General features: G+C 40.7%; 1 protein-coding gene across 1 annotated transcript in view; it reads left to right on the top strand.

Annotated features, from left to right (window-relative positions):
- The first annotated feature begins 18,135 nt into the window (after positions 1–18,135).
- AFF4 (ALF transcription elongation factor 4) overlaps positions 18,136–18,564 on the top strand; it is an 80,462-nt gene continuing 80,033 nt past the window's right edge. The window contains 1 exon segment of the mRNA XM_079144320.1: positions 18,136–18,502. The gene's annotated coding sequence lies outside the window, so the exon portion shown is untranslated.

Genomic DNA, 18,564 nt, shown 5'->3' with positions numbered 1-18,564 from the left:
CTCTTGAAAATGGACTAAATACATTTTGCATTGTGAGATGGACATAAGCTTTTGAGGGCCACAGGCGGAATGTTATAGTTTATATATGAGTTGTCCCCCAAAAGGTCATGTATGAGATCATGCAAATATGTTCAGAGGGGAAAGGTTATAAGAGTTGTAACCTAATCAATGTATTAATCCATTGATATGGATTAACTAGGTGGTATCTCTAGGCAAGTAGAGTTCGACTGAAGGAGGTATATCATTAGTGGAATGACCCTGTGGTTTCTATTTTGTCTCTGGTGAGCAGTTTTCTCTGCTTTCTTGTTGCCATGTCCTGAGTTGCCTTCTTCTACCATGTCTTCCCTTGTGATTTTCTGCCTCACCTTCGTACCAGCATTATGGAGTTGGCCATCTGTAGACTAAGACCTTTGCAACCATGAGTCCCAAAGAAACTTCTCCTTCTCTAACAAAAAATGAAAGTAAAAATAAAAAGATCTAGAGATGTAGATCAGTGGTAAAGCGTTCCTGGGTTCAATTCATAGTACCAAATAAATAAATCCTTCCCAAGGGTACTTTCTTTTCTAAGTGGTGTGTGTGTGTGTGTGTGTGTGCGTGTGTGTGTGTGTGTTTATTTTGTATAGTTAATCAGAAGGGAATGAACTTCAAACAGGAAGTAATATGTACACAGGGTGTGCATGTAGATAAGGAATAAAACTGAACAATATTTAAACATTGGACTTTAATGTTATTAGTGGTTCCCACTGTGTAAATTGTTTAAAATTGTGGGGGTCCTCTCTGCCATGTCCTACGTGGAGAAGAAAAGAGTTAACTGTTGGCTGTATATGACTCAAATACCCAAAAAACTTATTTACTCAATAAACACACAAGAGCCAATACTCTTTTCAAATGAGAGGGGACATGACCGTTCTGGTCATAGCAGCTCTGGCCTCTTACAACAACCACCCACCCAACTCTCCTTTATTTATAACATACAGGTAAAGGGGGCCAGGACCAGGGGGGAGCTTCTGTGATGGACAGGATAGGATGGAGTTAGGGAAGCCATTCTCTTAGGGAGAAAATTCCAAAGGGAGACAGGGAACCACTCCCATGCAGCACCACATGCTTCCTGGCAGTTCCTAGAAGCCAGGCCTCTGCGTCCCATGGCTCGACATAGTCTGATTCTGCTAAATAAAGATGGCTTCCCGAGAGGTTTCAAGATGGCGGCCTAGAGGGTGGCTGCATTTCATGTTGCTCCAGGACTCAGGATTCAAAAGAGGAGATATTGAGACACTTGGGACCAACTCAAAGCAGCCGGGTGAGTCTCTCCCATTGGGGAGGCGTCCCGGATGGGACAGTGGTCCCGGAACGCAGGAAACTTTGTGAAGTAGAGCTGCCGGTGAGACGCCCCTCCCCACGCTGGAGCAGTGAACTCGGACAACTAGGAGCGCCGAAAAGGAGGCCGCTCGGCACAGCGCTGGGACTCGGAGCAACCACTGGGGCTCCAGCGGCTGCCCAGGGGAGGAGTGGCGAGGAGAGCTGTGTGGACTCAGGACACCAGGGCCTGCCCTGAGGAGGAGGAGGAGGAGCGTGGCCACTTGGATTCGGAGTAACTGCACCAGAGCTACAGGCGGTTGCCAGAAGAGAAGCTCCGCAGCAAGCTGTTTGGACTCAGAACGACGCTTCTGAACCCCGGGGCCTGCCCTGAGGACGAGGAGGAGGAAGAGGAACGCGGCCGCTTGGATTCGGGGTGACTACACCAGAGCTTCAGGCGGTTGCCAGAGGAGAGGCTGTGTGGCGAGCTGTTTGGACTCAGACCACTTCTGAACCCCGGGGCCTGCCCGGAGGAGGAGGAGAAGCACGGCGGGTCCTTTGGACTCGCAGTGACTGCATTAGCGCTCCAGGCGGCTGCTCAGAGGAGAAGGCGAGTGGTGAGTTGTTTGGACTTAAAGGGACAGCGCCTGAACACAGGGGGGCTGCCTGGAGAGGAAGCGTGGTGGGTCGCTTGGTCTTGAGTGGCCGCACCAAGAGCTCCGGGCGGTTGCCCATAGGACCCGTGCAGCGGGTCACGTGGATTCAGAGCCACTCAGAGCGACCACTCCTGAACACTCGGGGGGTTATCTGGAGGAGGAGGAGGAACGGGGAGGGTCACTTCGACTCGGAGTGATTGATTGCCCAGGGCTACGGGTGGTTGGTGGGAGGTGGAGGCACGCAGTGAGTTTCTTGGACTCCTAGTGACCACACCGGAATACTGGGCAGCTGTCTGGAGGAAGAGGCGTGTGGCGGGTCTCTGGGACTCAGAGAGATTGTACGGGGCCCCAGGTGGCTGCTCAGAGGAGGGGCCGCATAGCCAGGCAATTAGGGGCAGAGCAGGGTCCCAGGATCTAGGAGGCTTCTGGGTGGAAGAGCCGCACAGAGACAGGCTTAGGGCGGAGCAAAGGTTCCAGGCCTGCGGGCATATTCTCCGAGGAGGGGCAGCCTAAGGAGATTCATCTGCGAAGGGTGAGGCTCCCAGGCCCAGGAGGTAGGGCCGGGCCCCTGAGAACTTTGCAGAGGAAGGCAGCCCAGCCCAGGCGGTAGCTGTAATTGAGGGGAACCTCTAGGAGGGTACTGACCAGCGAGACCTCCCCACCGGGTGAGTCTTCCCTGCCGGGTGAGGTTTCCCCACAAGGACGGTAAAACTAGAGACTCAGGCCCAAACAGGCCTTGCCTCAGCCCGCAGCCTAGGTCCCCTTTGGATGACCATTGGTCAACAAGTGGAGGCACCTCTGCCCACTAGCAGGGATTATACCCCACCTGAAGGCCACCACTCCTAGAGAGGCAGCTTCCTTGTGGAGCTCCACATTATCAACTTCCTCCAAGACTTCAGCCTACTGAAGGCTAAGGGGGGATATATATAGAAATCTTCAGGGACATTGTAAGTCAATAGAGGAAATCTGCAATATCTCAGTGGTCAACTGATACCTGAACAATATGAGAAAACAAGGAAAGAAAATGCTGCAAACAAATCTAGATGTTACATCAATAAAATCCAATGACAGCATGGCAGAAGAAATGACAGAAAAGGAGTTCAGAATGTACATAATTAAAATGATCAGAGAAGCAAACGATGAGATGAAAGAGCAAATGCAAGCATTGAATGATCACACCAATCAACAGTTAAAAGAGCAAATACAGGAAGCAAAAGATCATTTCAATAAAGAGTTAGAGATATTGAAAAAAAACCAAACAGAAATCCTTGACATGAAAGAAACAATAAACCAAATTAAGAACTCCATAGAAAGCATATCCAATAGGTTAGAACACCTGGAAGACAGAACCTCAGACATTGAAGACAAAATATTTAACCTTGAAAACAAAGTTGAACAAACAGAGAAGATGGTAAGAAATCATGAACAGAATCTACAAGAACTATGGGATATCATGAAAAGGCCAAATTTAAGAATTATTGGGATTGAGGAAGGCCTAGAGAAACAAGCCAAAGGAATGAACAATTTATTCAATGAAATAATATCAGAAAATTTCCCAAATCTGAAGAATGAAATGGAAAATCAAGTTCAAGAGGCTTATAGGACTCCAAATACACAAAATTACAACAGACCCACACCAAGGCACATTGTAATGAAAATACCTAACATACAAAATAAAGACAGAATTTTAAAAGCTGTGAGAGAAAAGAACCAAATTACATTCAGGGGGAAACCAATACGGATATCAGGAGACTTTTCAATCCAGACCCTAAAAGCTAGAAGGTCCTGGAACAACATTTTTCAAGCCCTGAAAGAAAATGGATGCCAACCAAGAATCTTATACCCAGCAAAACTTACCTTCAAATTTGACGATGAAATAAAATCCTTCCATGATAAACAAAAGCTAAAAGAATTTACAAAAAGAAAGCCAGCATTACAAAACATTCTCAGCAAAATATTCCATGAGGAAGAGATGAAAAACAAAGCAACAAATCAGCAAAGGGAGGAATTATCCTAAAGGAATTGTCAAATAAAGGAGGAAACAAGTTGTGTCAAAGAAATAAATAAATAAAATTTAAAAAATGAACCAAATGACCGGGAAACCAAATCATATCTCTATAATAACCCTGAATGTTAATGGCCTGAATTCATCAATCAAAAGACATAGACTGGCAGATTGGATTAAAAAGAAAGATCCAACAATATGTTGCCTGCAAGAGACTCACCTCATAGAAAAAGATACCCATAGACTAAAGGTGAAAGGATGGGGAAAAACATACCATGCGCATGGACTCAGCAAAAAAGCTGGAGTATCCATCCTCATTTCCGATAGTGTGGACTTCAAGCCAAAGTTAGTCAGAAGGGATAAAGAAGGTCATTTCATACTGCTTAAGGGAAGCATAAATCAGCAAGATATAACAATCATAAACATCTATGCCCCAAACAGTGGCTCATCCATGTATGTCAAACAAATCCTTCTCAATTTCAGAAACCAAATAGACCATAACACAATAATACTAGGTGATTTTAACACGCCTCTCTCACCACTGGACAGATCTTCCAGACAAAAATTGAACAAAGAAACCATAGATCTCAATAACACAATCAATAATTTAGACTTAACGGACATTTATAGAATATACCATCCAACCAAGAGCGAATACACTTTCTTCTCAGCAGCACATGGATCCTTCTCTAAAATAGACCATATATTATGCCACAAAGCTAATGTTAGCAAATACAAGAAGATAGAGACACTAGCATGTATTCTATCAGATCATAATGGATTGAAGTTAGAAATAAATGAAAGAGTAAAACACAGAAACTATTCGAACATCTGGAGATTAAACAATATGCTATTATATGATGAATGGATAACAGAAGATATTAGGAAGGAAATTAAAAAATTCTTAGAGGTAAATGAGAACAAAGAAACATCATATCAAAATCTCTGGGACACTATGAAAGCAGTACTTAGAGGGAAATTTATTTCATGGAGCGCATTTAATAAAAGAAGTAAAAGTCAACAAATAAACGACCTAACGCTACAGCTCAAAGCCCTAGAAAAAGAAGAACAGACCAACACCAAAAGTAGTAGAAGACAGGAAATAGTTAAACTCAGAGCTGAAATCAATGAAATTGAAACAAAAGAAACAATACAAAAAATTGACAAAATAAATAGTTGGTTCTTCGAAAAAATAAACAAAATTGATAAACCTTTAGCCACACTAACAAAGAGAAGACGAGAGAAAACCCAAATCACTAAAATTCGGAATGAACAAGGAAATATCACAACAGACAGGATTGAAATACAAAACATAATTAGAAGCTATTTTGAAAATCTATACTCCAACAAAATAGAAAATTTCGAAGACATCAACAGGTTTCTAGAGACATATGAATTGCCTAAACTGAATGAGGAGGACATAAACAATTTAAATAAACCAATTTCAAGTACTGAAATAGAAGAAGTCATCAAAAGCCTTCCAACAAAGAAAAGTCCGGGACCAGATGGGTTCTCAGCCGAGTTCTACAAAACCTTTAAAGAAGAGCTCATTCCAATACTTCTCAAAGTATTCCATAAAATAGAAGAGGAGGGAACCCTCCCAAACTCATTCTATGAAGCCAATATCACACTGATACCTAAACCAGACAGAGACTCATCAAGGAAAGAAAATTTCAGACCAATATCCTTAATGAACATCGACGCAAAAATTCTCAACAAAATTTTAGCAAATCGCATACAAAAACATATTAAAAAGATAGTGCACCATGATCAAGTGGGCTTCATCCCAGGTATGCAAGGTTGGTTCAACATCAGGAAATCAATAAACGTAATTCACCATATTAATAGACTTAAAGTCAAGAATCACATGATTATTTCAATAGATGCAGAAAAAGCATTTGATAAAATACAGCACCCCTTCATGCTCAAAACACTAGAAAAAATAGGGATAGTGGGAACATTCCTTAACATTGTAAAGGCCATTTATGCTAAGCCCACGGCTAATATCATTCTAAATGGTGAAAAACTGAAAGCATTCCCCCTAAAAACTGGAACAAGGCAGGGATGCCCTCTTTCACCACTTCTATTCAACATCGTTCTTGAGACTCTGGCCAGAGCAATTAGACAAACCAAAGAAATTAAAGGGATACGAATTGGAAAAGAAGAACTCAAACTATCCCTGTTCGCTGATGACATGATTATATATTTAGAGGAACCTGGAAATTCCACCAGAAAACTCTTAGAACTCATAAGTGAATTCAGTAAAGTAGCAGGTTACAAGATCAATGCCCATAAATCCAACGCATTTTTATACATAAGTGATGAATCTTCGGAAAGAGAAATTAGGAAAACTACCCCATTCACTATAGCCTCGAAAAAAATAAAATACTTGGGAATCAATCTCACAAAAGAGGTGAAAGACCTCTACAATGAGAACTATACAACACTAAAGAAAGAAATTAAAGAACACCTTAGAAGATGGAAAGATCTTCCATGTTCTTGGATAGGAAGAATTAATATTGTCAAAATGGCCATACTACCTAAAGTGCTATACAAATTCAATGCAATTCCAATTAAAATCCCAATGACGTACCTTACAGAAATAGAGCAAGCAATTATGAAATTCATCTGGAAGAATAAGAAACCCAGAATAGCTAAAGCAATCCTTAGCAGGAAGAGTGAAACAGGGGGTATTGCAATACCAGATCTTCAACTCTACTACAAAGCAATAGTAACAAAAACGGCATGGTATTGGTACCAAAATAGAAAGGTAGATCAATGGTACAGAATAGAGGACACGGACACAAACCCAAATAAATACAATTTTCTCATACTAGACAAAGGTGCCAAAAATATGCAATGGAGAAAAGATAGCCTCTTCAACAAATGGTGCTGGGAGAATTGGAAATCCATATGCAACAGAATGAAACTAAACCCATATCTCTCACCATGCACGAAACTAAACTCAAAATGGATTAAGGACCTCGGAATCAGACCAGAGACCCTGCATCTTATAGAAGAAAAAGTAGGTCCAAATCTTCACCTTGTTGGTCTAGGATCAGACTTCCTTAACAGGACTCCCATAGCACAAGAAATAAAAGGTAGAATCAACCACTGGGATAGATTCAAACTAAAAAGCTTCCTCTCAGCAAAGGAAACTATCAGCAATGCGAAGAAAGAGCCTACAGAGTGGGAGAATATCTTTGCCAATCATACTTCAGATAGAGCGCTAATCTCCAGAATCTATAAAGAACTCAAAAAACTCTACACGAAGAATACAAATAACCCAATCAACAAATGGGCTAAGGAAATGAATAGACACTTCACAGAAGAAGATCTACAGGCAATCAACAAACATATGGAAAAATGTTCAACATCTCTAGTAATAAGAGAAATGCAAATCAAAACTACCCTAAGATTCCATCTCACCCCAATTAGAATGGCGATTATCAAGAATATGAGCAACAACAGGTGTTGGCGAGGATGTGGGGAGAAAGGTACACTCTTACATTGCTGGTGGGGCTGCAAATTAGTGCAGCCACTCTGGAAAGCAGTGTGGAGATTCCTTAGAAAACTTGGAATGAAACCACCATTTGACCCAGCTATCCCACTCCTTGGCCTATACCCAAAGGACTTAAAATCAGCATACTACAGAGACACAGCCACATCAATGTTCATAGCTGCTCAATTCACAATAGCCAGACTGTGGAACCAACCTAGATGCCCTTCAATTGATGAGTGGATAAAGAAACTGTGGTATATATATACAATGGAATATTACTCAGCCATAAAGAATGATAAAATTATGGCATTTGCAAGCAAATGGATGAAATTGGAGAATATCATGCTAAGTAAGATAAGCCAATCTCAAAAAGCCAAGGGACGAATGATATCGCTAATAAGTGGAGGATGACACATAATGGGGGGGAGGGAAGGGTTAGTGTTAGGGTTAGAGTTAGGGTTAGGGAGGGGGGCAAGTATGGAGGAAGGAAGGACTGTATAGAGGGTAAAGAGGGGTGGGAGCGGTGGGGGGAAGGGAAAAAAATAACAGAATGAATCAAACAACATTACTCTATGTAAATTTATGATTACACAAATTGTATGCCTTTACGCCATGTACAAACAGAGAAACAACATGTATCCCATTTGTTTACAATAAAAAAAAAAAAATTAAAAAAAAAAAAAAAAAAAAAAGATGGCTTCCCACATAAAATCATTACAAATGTGTGAAAGAAGATTATAAACTGAGCATGGTGGTGCTCACCTATAATCCCAGCAACTCAGGAGGCTAAAGAAGGAGTATGACAAGTTCAAGGCCAGCCTCAGCAACTTGGTAAGATCTGTATCAAAATTAAAAAAAAAAAAAAAAGAAAGAAAGAAAGGAAGGAAGGAAGAAAATTATGGCCTAGACTGTGATACCAGTTTCCATGTTTCCCAGTGCTCCTCACTTCCAGGTATATATGCCCTTGTGTAATCCCTTTTCACACTGAATCAGGGCTGACCAGTAAAATGGAACAAAAGTGTCAGGGTATGACCTCATGACCTCATAATAGGCATTATAGCTCTGCCTTGTCTCTTGAAATACACTCTCCAGGGTAAGTCAGGTTCCATGCCACAAGGATATGTGAACAGCCTTCTAGAGAGACCTCCATGGGTAGGAACTGAGTTCTCCTACCAACAACCAGCACTGACCTGTCAGTCATGTCAGGGACTCATCTGGAAGCAGACCCTCCATTCCCAGTTAAGCCTTCAAATAACTACAACTTCTTAAGAGACCCCAAGCCAGAACTACCCAGCAAAGTCACCTGAATTCCTGACTCACAGGAATTGTGAGAGATAATATAGTTATTGTTATTTTAAACCACTAAGTTTTGAGTATTTGTTATGCAATAATAAAAAATGAATGCTTATATGTTTTGAAGTTAATATTTATTTAAAAACTTCATTGAGGTTTCAGCTCAAACTGAATCTGTGAGATGTTTTTTCCTGCTAACCTATCTAAATTAGTTCATGCTCTCATTGTATTTCTTTGCCCTGACTTTTTCTTTTTGTATTTATACCCGACAGTTTATGGGGTGTGTGTATGTGTGTGTTCACTGAAATTGACATCCAATTTTACGAGGGCAAGGACTTCATTTTTTCACTTCTGCCTCTGAGGCCTAGAATGCTTAGAATGCTACCTGGTACATAATGGAAACTTAATAGATAATAGTTGAAAGAATGAATAAATGAATAATAACAAAATCATTAACATTCACATTTGCCTTAATGGTGTATTTGGATTTTTAGTTGAGGGAGGAGGAAGTTGAGTCTGTGAGCCATGTGTGAATTAATATAAATTACTTTTCTTTCTTTCTTTAAAAAATAGTTTTAGTTGTGGATGGACACAATACCTTTATTTATTTTTATGTGGTGCTGAGGATGCATCAAAGGGCCTCACGTGTGCCAGGCAAGTACTCTACCACTGAGCTACAACCTCAGCCCTAAATTACATAATGTTGACATTAGAATCATTACAACAAAAAAACTTTTTTAAAAGAAATGAAAGTCAATGTTTACACCTGCATTGTTGTTGATTTGGTTTTCTACAAAGGGCATTGTGGTAAGCAGCCTCTAAAATGCACCCAGTGATTCATGTCCTGCGTAGTACCCTCCCACATTGAATAGGTACAATTTGTGCAACCAATAGGATGTTATAAAGAGTGTAATTTATGAGGCTAGGTCATAAAAGAAATTGAAAATTTTAAATGAATGTTCCATCATAGCTGCATTTCTTCACAAAAATAAGAAATGGAAAAGAGGCTGCTACCAGAGTAAGTTTCCAAGTGATTCATTTGTTAGCCAAGCAAGGAAAGCCATGTACTGATGTGGGTTGATTAAATCATATTTGATTGCAGCAGCTAAGGAAATAAAGCCAGAGAAAAATCAACTCATTTAAGATTATTAGTCTTTTAGGAAAACAGTTGTTTAGCATTGAGCACTGGGATCAATATTCAATTAAGAAACAAAGCAAGTAATTTCAAGCTATTTCCTTTTTTTTTTTGCCCTACTGGGGATCGAACTCAGGGCCTTGTATTTACAAGGCAAGCACTCTACCAGTTCAGCTATCTCCCCAGCCCAAGCTGTGTCCTTTTAATCAGATTTTTTATAACTTTTTTTAAGTGCATGATTTTTCCTCTTCATTCTTTTCTTCTTCTTCCTCTTCCTCTTCCTCCTCTTCTTTTTTGTGGTGCTGGGGATTGAACCCAGGGCCTCCCACATGCTAGACAAATGCTCTGTTGCTAGCTTTTTGAGATATAACTAACATACCCACAATCTGCCCATTTAAAGTGTACAACTCAGCATTGTACAACAAACACCAGAATAAGTTTTAAAACATTCTGATCACCTCAAAGAAACTCTGTACCTATTTCCTTCTCCCTAAAAGAAACCCTAGGCAGATTCTAATCCACTTTCTGTCAGTACAGAAGAGTTTTTTGTGGTCATTTTGTATAAGTGGAATAAGATATATTATTCATTGTGAATGATTCTAAGCAGAGTGTTTCCAAGTTTCATTCATGTTGAAGCATGTATGAGTAATTCATTTTTTAATTTTTTAGCTATTGATTGACCTTTTATTTATTTTTATGTGGTGTTGAGGCTCAAACCCACTGCCTCACACATGCTAGACTCTACCACTGAGCCACAACCCCAACCCTGTAATCCATTTATTTTTTGTTTTGTTTTTGCGATGCTGGGGATTGAACCCAGGGCCTCATGCTCGAGAGACAAGCACTCACACCAAGTGAGCTATCTCCCCAGCCCTTCCATTTATTTTTATTGCCAAATAATATTCTATTATATGAACATACCAATTGTACTTATCTTTACTTGAAAGACATTAGGGTTGTACCAACTTTTTATTATTTTTTGTGGTAACAGGGATTGAAACCAGGAGTTATTACAGCTCTACCACTGACCTATATATCTCTAGCTTTTTCTATTTTGAGAGAGGGTCTCCCAGCTTCCCAGACTGGCCTCAAACTTGCCAACTTCCTGCCTCATCTTCCCAAATCTCCGGGATTACAGGCACGTGCAACTGTACCTGGCTTGTCCCTTATCTTTTGGCTATTATGAGTGATTCTACTTTAAACACTCATACAAGATTTTGTGTGAACATGTATTTTGAATTCTCTTAGATACATATATGCCTAGGAATGGTATTTGTAGATCATATAGTAACTATGCCTTTTTTTTTTTTTTTGGTGTGTGTGTGTGTGTGTTAGAGATCTAGCCCAGGGACTTGCTCATGCTAAGCATGGATTCTACCACTGAGCTATACTCTTGAGCCCGATATGTTTATTTTCAGGAACTGACAGACTATTTTCCAAAGCATCTGTACCATTTTACACTCCCATTGGCAATCTACAAATTTTCCAATAGCTCCACATCTTACCAACATTTGTAATTATCTGTCATTTTGATTATAGCCATCCTAGGGACTGTGAAGCAAAAACTCATTATTTTGATTTGCATTGACCTGATGGCTAATGAGTATTTTATACGCTTATTGGTCAGTCATCTCCCTTCTTTAAAGACATGTCTATTGAAATCCTCTGCCCATTGTAAAAGAGCTGGCTTGTTTTCTACTTTTTCATTTTCTTGATGGTGGCATTTGCAGAACAGAAGTTTTTAGTTGATAAAGTCCAGTTTATCTATTTTTTTTTTCTTTTGTAGCTTGTATTTTCAGTGTCATATCTACTAAATTATGGCCCAATCCAGGTCCTGAAGATTTGTGGCTGTTTTCTTTGAATTAAATATTTTTGTATTTTGTGAGCCGGGGGTCCAAATCCATTCGTTAGCATATGGATTTTTAGTTTTCCAAACCATTTGTTCAAAAGTCTATTGTTTGTTTGTTGAATTGTCTCAGAACCCTTGTTAAAGACCAATTTAAAATAAATATGAGGGTTTAATCACTTGACATTCAATTTTATTCTATTGATCTATATGTTTTTGACTCTTGATGAGTTCATGGATATTACCAATACTACTCAGTTGTTATTTATTCATGGGGCAATGTTAGGCTGAAATGACTGAAGAATTAGCCTCTATGAATAATCTGCATGGAACAACTACCTGTGAGGTTATTGTCAAAGAAAAAAAAATTCATTATTTCCTGAAGTGGAATGTGATGAGTTGCAGTTAATGGCAGTACCAAAATATGTGGAGCAGAGAAAGTTTAGTTGGACAGATTTACAGAATTTTAACAACATAAGGTGTTCAAAGCCTCATGGGAAATATTTGAATTTATCATGTATCATTGAATCAATAGTGCTGAGGATGAATTTCATTTGTTTTTTTCTGGACCTAACCATCATGAGTTCAGGAGTTTTTACAGAGATAAAGGTGAATATCCTGACATAATTGACCATACAACAGTCTGATGGCTTATTATTATTATTTGCTAAACAGGTGTGTCTACTAAGGCTTGTATTCTCTTAGACAGTGGTTAAGTTATTGTTGTGAATGTTTGAGCACAAGGCTGAAGTAGAAATTTTAAAAACTGTGTTAAAATACACATAAAATTTTACCCTTTTTACCATTTTTAAGTGTATAGTTCAGTGAGATTAAGTACATTCTTGTGAAACCATCACTACCATCATCATCATCCATCTCCAGAACTCTCTTCATCTTACAAAATTGAAACTCTATTAAACAATAATTTCATATTCCCTATACCCCGAATTCCTTGCAACCTCCATTCTATTTCTAACCCCCTGGTACTAGGAACTGGATTCAGAGGTGCTTTGCCAGTGAGCTACATCTTCAGATTTTTGTTTTGATGAGTCAAGACTAAGTAGCCCAGGCAGACCTTGAACTTGTGATCTTCCTGCCTTTAGCCTCCTTAGTTGCAGGGATTATAGGCATATGCCACCACACACAGTTTATCATCATTCTACTTTCTGTCTCTAAAAATTTGACTACTCTTGTGGGGCATGTGGCCCATACCTGTAATCCCAGGAGCTCAGGAGCCTGAGACAGGAGAATTGTGAGTTCAAAGCTGGCCTTAGCAAAAGTGAGGTGCTAAGCAACTCAGTGAGACCCTGTCTCTAAATAAAATACAAAATAGGACTTGGAATGTGGCTCAGTGGTCAAGTGCTCCTGAGTTCAACCCCCGGTACACACACGCGCGCGTACACACACACACACACACACACACACATTTGACTACTCTTGGTACTCATATAAATGAAATAAATAGTTGTCTTGTTGTGACTGGCTTATTTCACTTAGCATAATGTCTTGGCTTCATCCATGTTTATAGCATGTGTCAATTTCCTTCCTTTTTAAGGTTAAATACTATTCCATTATATGTACATACTACACTTTGTGTATTCATTTATTCATTGATGAACACTTTGGTTGCTCTTACCTTTTGACTGTTATGAATATTATTGTGAAATTCTTTTTTTTTTTTTTAAAGAATTTAACCTTTATTTGTTTTTATGTGGTGCTGAGGATCAAACCCAGGGCCTCTCCCATGCTAGGTAAGTTCTCTACCACTGAGTTACAACCCCAGCCCTGAGATGTGAAATTCTTATGAATGCCCCCTCAACCACAGTTATTGAACACTAAATGATTTTGAAAATTAGCTTTTGGTGAAGGCATGATAATGTTTCTTAAGGAGTTCAACCTAAAATGACAAAAACAGTGTTTATATGTGAAACTTTTACTGAGGTAAAGTCATTTAGGCAAAAAGAACTTTGTTTGAAATTTCTTAAGAGAAATGTTAATGCTAGTTACAAGGTAGTATAATGCAATGAGCAACTGAGAATCATTAAGTATCTATCAAGGTCAGTTGTGAAATGTTTGGAGAAAGCAAATATTTCTCCATTTAAATGGACATTGAACTGCTCAGCTTTTCAAAAGATGGCTTCAAATAATGATTTATATTTTCCCAGACTCTAAAAATTTGCCTTGGCATGTTCAATAATCCTATGTATTATACTTCTTAACCAATCCTAGACAAGCTCCCTGAATTGAAAAGTCATTTGAAATTAGGCCCCAAAACCTTATAAATATTTCAATTTGTCCTCCCCATTGGAGATGACACTGAGGCTCTATCAAGGTAGCAATCTCTCTTACTGCAGTAAACGATCAACTTAGCCTTGCTCTATCAACAGGTTATTTTTGGTGGTATTTAGGGGGAACCAGTATCTGATAATTATTTTATCTGTGTGCTTAGAACAGTACCTGCTCTATATAGATGTTTATAATTATTTGATAATTGTCAGAAATCAATTGTCAGAATGTCTACTCCAATGCAGAGTAATGTTTATGCAGCTGTAGTTGTGACTTGGTATTTCCTATATCTAGATGTTACTTTCAGAAACCACTAGAGAAGATTATTTTTAACACTTTAATAAAACCTCATATATGGATGCTTATAGTGACTTTATTGATAATTTTTAAAAACTGGAGACAACCCAAATGTCCCTCAACTGATTAACAGCTAAACAGTGTTATATCCATATAATGGAATACTACTTAACAATTGTTTAGAAATAAATTAGTGATACATGAATTTCAAAGGCATTGTGCCCAGTGAAAGAAGTCAGACTTAAAGACTACATACTGTGAGTCAGCTTATGTAGTATTTCGGAAAAGGCAAAATTATAAGGACAAAAAGATCTATGATTGCTGGGAACTGGAAGTTGAAATGAAAGGTTCACTATAAGAGGGCACATTTTGGGGTGATAGTAATATCTTATATACATATATTTTTTAAGGGAGTGTTTTTATACTTTTCCTCACATTTTTCAGTGCTGGGGATTGAATGCAGTACCTTGTGCATGCTAAGGAAGTATTCTACCCCTGAGCCACATCCCTAGTCCCCACATGTTCCGATTGTGGTGGCAATTAGAGAATCTATTAAAAAGGATGAGTTTCACTGTATAGAAATTATAGTCCCATCTAACTAAAAACAATATTCTAGCCAAGTACTGTGGCGCACACCTGTGATCCCAGCAGCTCAGGAGGCTGAGACAGGAGGATCACGAGTTCAAAGCCAGCTTCAGTGAAAGTAAGGTGCCAAGAAACTCAGTGAGACTCTGTCTCTAAATAAGATAAAGAATAGGGCTGGGGATGTGGCTCAGTGGTTGAGTGACCCCAAGTTAAATTTCCAGTAACTCTTCCCCACAAAAAAAAACACCAGTATTCTATTAAGAACTGGTACTCTTACAATAGACATTAAATCCTTTAAAATCCTGCATGTTAATAAAAAATCATACTCTTCTTTAAGATTTTTTTCTTATAGTTTCATGGTAGGTATTTTCTGCTATTTCTCCATTGTGTGCAGTAGTCTTACATAGTTCTAGAACATGAAGTTAAAGACAACCCAGTTTTAAAAAATGGATGCATCTTTTTAAATAAAAATGATACTAGTATTAGCTAGGCGTGGTGACACAGGCCTTATAATCCCCGCAACTTGGGAGGTGCAACAGGAAGGTCTCAAGTTGAACAGCCTTAGCAACATATTGAGGCCCTCAACAAGTTTCAAAATAAAAAATAAAAAAAGGGTTGGGGATGTAGCTCAGTGGTAAAACCAGCCCTGTACCAAAAAGTACAAAAACAAGAGTATTAAAATATTAAACATTAAGAAATGGGACAGAGGGTATAGCCTCAGTGGTAGAGCGCTTGTTCAGCTCTTTTAGGCCCTGAGCTCAACCCCTAACACCTCAAAATAAATTTGAGAAATAATTTTATAACACTTTTCTCACATTTTCTGAAAGGGTAAGAAATCCTTATTTGCAGAATAATGCCAAATATTCTTTCCTTTTGTCACTCTCCCTCCCTTCCTACCCATACCTCATACAGTCTTGTAAATTTTCCTAGACAGAAATTGAAAGAAACCAAATGAAATTGGCATAACTTCTATGTAATTTGGCAATAGTTATCAAAATTAAAAATCTTTTGATGTGCTGGGCATGGTGGCACATGCCTGTAATCTAAGTGGCTCAGGAGGCTGAGGCAGTAGTATCACAAGTTAGAGGTCAGTCTCAGTAACTTAGCCAGACTCTAAGCAACTAAGACCCTGTCTCAAGATAAAAAATGAAAAGGGTACGAAATGTGGCTCAGTGGTTAAACAACCTGGGACCAAAACAAAACAAAAGGAACAAAAACCTTTTGATTTAAAGATTCCAGTCTGAGGATTTATTATATTTAAAAAATATATTTTTTCTGTGGAGGGGTGCTGGGGATCGAACCCAGGGGCACTTAACCACTGGGTCACATCCCCAGCCCTTTTTTGTATTTTATTTAGAGACAGGGTCTCACTGAATTGCTTAGGGCCTCACTAAATTGCTGAGGTTGGGTTTGAACTATCCATCCTTCTGTCTCAGCCTTCTGAGCTGCTGGAATTACAGGCGTGGGTCACCATGACCCGTTTATTATGTATTTATAATTGTCCAATGTATGGGGTTATTCACTGAAACTTAACATGTAATAAAGGCATGGCAACAATCCAAATGTCCACCTGTAAGGGATTGGCTAAATCATGATATTTGCATTCAATGGAATGCATACACCAGGAAGAGGCATTCTTTGTGTACTAATATAGAGGGATGTTCAAAATATTTTGTGAAAAGGAAGGAACTGATTGCATGTGGTGTGTTATCTTTTGTGTTAAATAAAAATGTATTTCTATATTTTAGGCTAGTCCTAAATTTACTGATTCAGGATCCCATGGGTTTTTTGTTTTGTGGTGCTGGGAATCCAACCCAGGACCTGGTGAATGTTAGGCAGGTCCACTACCATCAGCTAGATCCCCATTCCTTATGCCAATATTTTAATGTTTTTATAACATATGTAGGATAAGATTCATTAGAAAGTGCTAACAATTTCTTCTAGGACTGGAGTAACTGAATGGCAGGGATGGAAAAGGCAATTATTTTTCACTTTGTCCTAATATAGTTTGAGTTTTACATTAATTTCTTACTTTATGTGGATAGAATTTATATAGAAAGTGATGGTTAAGTTGTAGATGGCTGGCCAGAAATTTAAAAAATGAAAGTATTATCCTTCTGTGGATGCTGTTTTAGGGGCTGATAAAAGTATTTTCATATGCACATTTCTCTATTATAAACTCTTAAATCCTTTGAATTTCATTAAAAGCAATCTCAGCCAGGCGCGATGGCCCAAGCCTGTAATCCCAGCGGCTCCAGCGGCTGAGGCAGGAGGATCACAAATTCAAGGTCAATCTCAGTAACTTAGTCAGGCCCTAAGAAATTTAGGGAGACCCTGTCTCAAAATAAAAACTAAAAACAGATAGGGATGTGGCTCAGTGGTTAGTCCCTGTGTTCAATTCCCAGTTACACACACAAACTCAATGCTGTTTCAAAATGTTAGAACAGAGTGGGGGGAAATCTTCATGAGGCTCCTTCAAATGAAAAAAGTAGGTAGGAGACATGAAGTTGGGGTTTTTTTTCAAATAAAGAAGACATAGTCTCTCTGGATAGTTACCACAATGAGTCCTAGGAGACCCTAAAATCCTGTCTAGCATGTAACTATTATTTCACTCTCAGTTAAACTGTGACTTCCTCTGATTGGCAGGATATTAAGAGATGCAGAGAATGACATCCTAAAGAAAAATATCAGTGGCAAGAAATGTTGGCTTCTTGGGTAAATTCAAGCCTCCTGCAGAAATTCCCTGCACCCTTTCCTTTTCTGCGGGACCTGTTGAGGGCAGCTGGGCACGGGAAAGCTCAAGTCCAGTCCTGGCGGAACTTGGAAGCAGGACAAGGGGGTTTGGACTGGGCCTGACTGTCCCCCACGAGGGCTGAAGGCCGGGGGCCCCCTTCACCTGAGCCCCAGAACCGGTAGATCCGGCCCGGCCCCGCCCCGCTTCGCCTTCGGATCCTCACTAGTGGGTAGCGCGCAGGAGTGTGTGCAGGCCCGGTCCTGCCCGCCTGGCCCTGCCCGACGCGGCGGCCGTGCCCAGCGGTCCCCGGCCTAGACCACCTGTGCCGGCTCTCGGCCAGCCCGCGGCGGTCAGACCAGACAGTACCGCACGTCAGCACCCGGGGGCGTCGCCTCGGGCGCCACAGGCCCGCAGTCCCCACTCTCGGCGGGAGGGGCGCGGCGTCGTCACGTGACGCCCCGCACCCACACGGCTCTAGTCACATGGGCCGCACGACCGCTGCGTCAGTCAGTCCTGGCTGCGGGAGTCGAGCCGTCGCCGCCGCCGCCAGCGGACGGGGCGGGGATCCTGGTGCCAGGTCTTCGTCAGCCCGCCCCCGCCGCCTCAGTCAGCCGTCCCGGGCTGGGCCTCGCCGTCATGGAGCGGGGCGGGACCTCCCTCTCTACCGTGTGAGGTGCGCCGCCGCCGCCGCCGCCTTAGCTTTTCGAGGCCTCCGGAACCTTCTCTGCCCGCAGCCCCTCGCCCTTGGCAGCCTGTCGCCGCCCCCTGGGCGGGCCCGAATGCGCGTCCGGTGAAGGTGCAGGCCCGGCGTCGCCGCTGCCGCAGCCGCAGCCGGGAGATGGTTCGGGCCTAGCGGAGCCGGGACTGGAGGTGAGGAGGGCCGACTGACGGACTGACAGACCGGGCCGTGGGGGAGGGGAGGCCAAGTCCGC

Source organism: Sciurus vulgaris, assembly GCF_902686455.1.
Source record: "Sciurus vulgaris genome assembly, chromosome: 6".
Lineage (NCBI taxonomy): Eukaryota > Metazoa > Chordata > Mammalia > Rodentia > Sciuridae > Sciurus > Sciurus vulgaris.
This window is presented reverse-complemented; position numbering and strand designations above follow the sequence as displayed.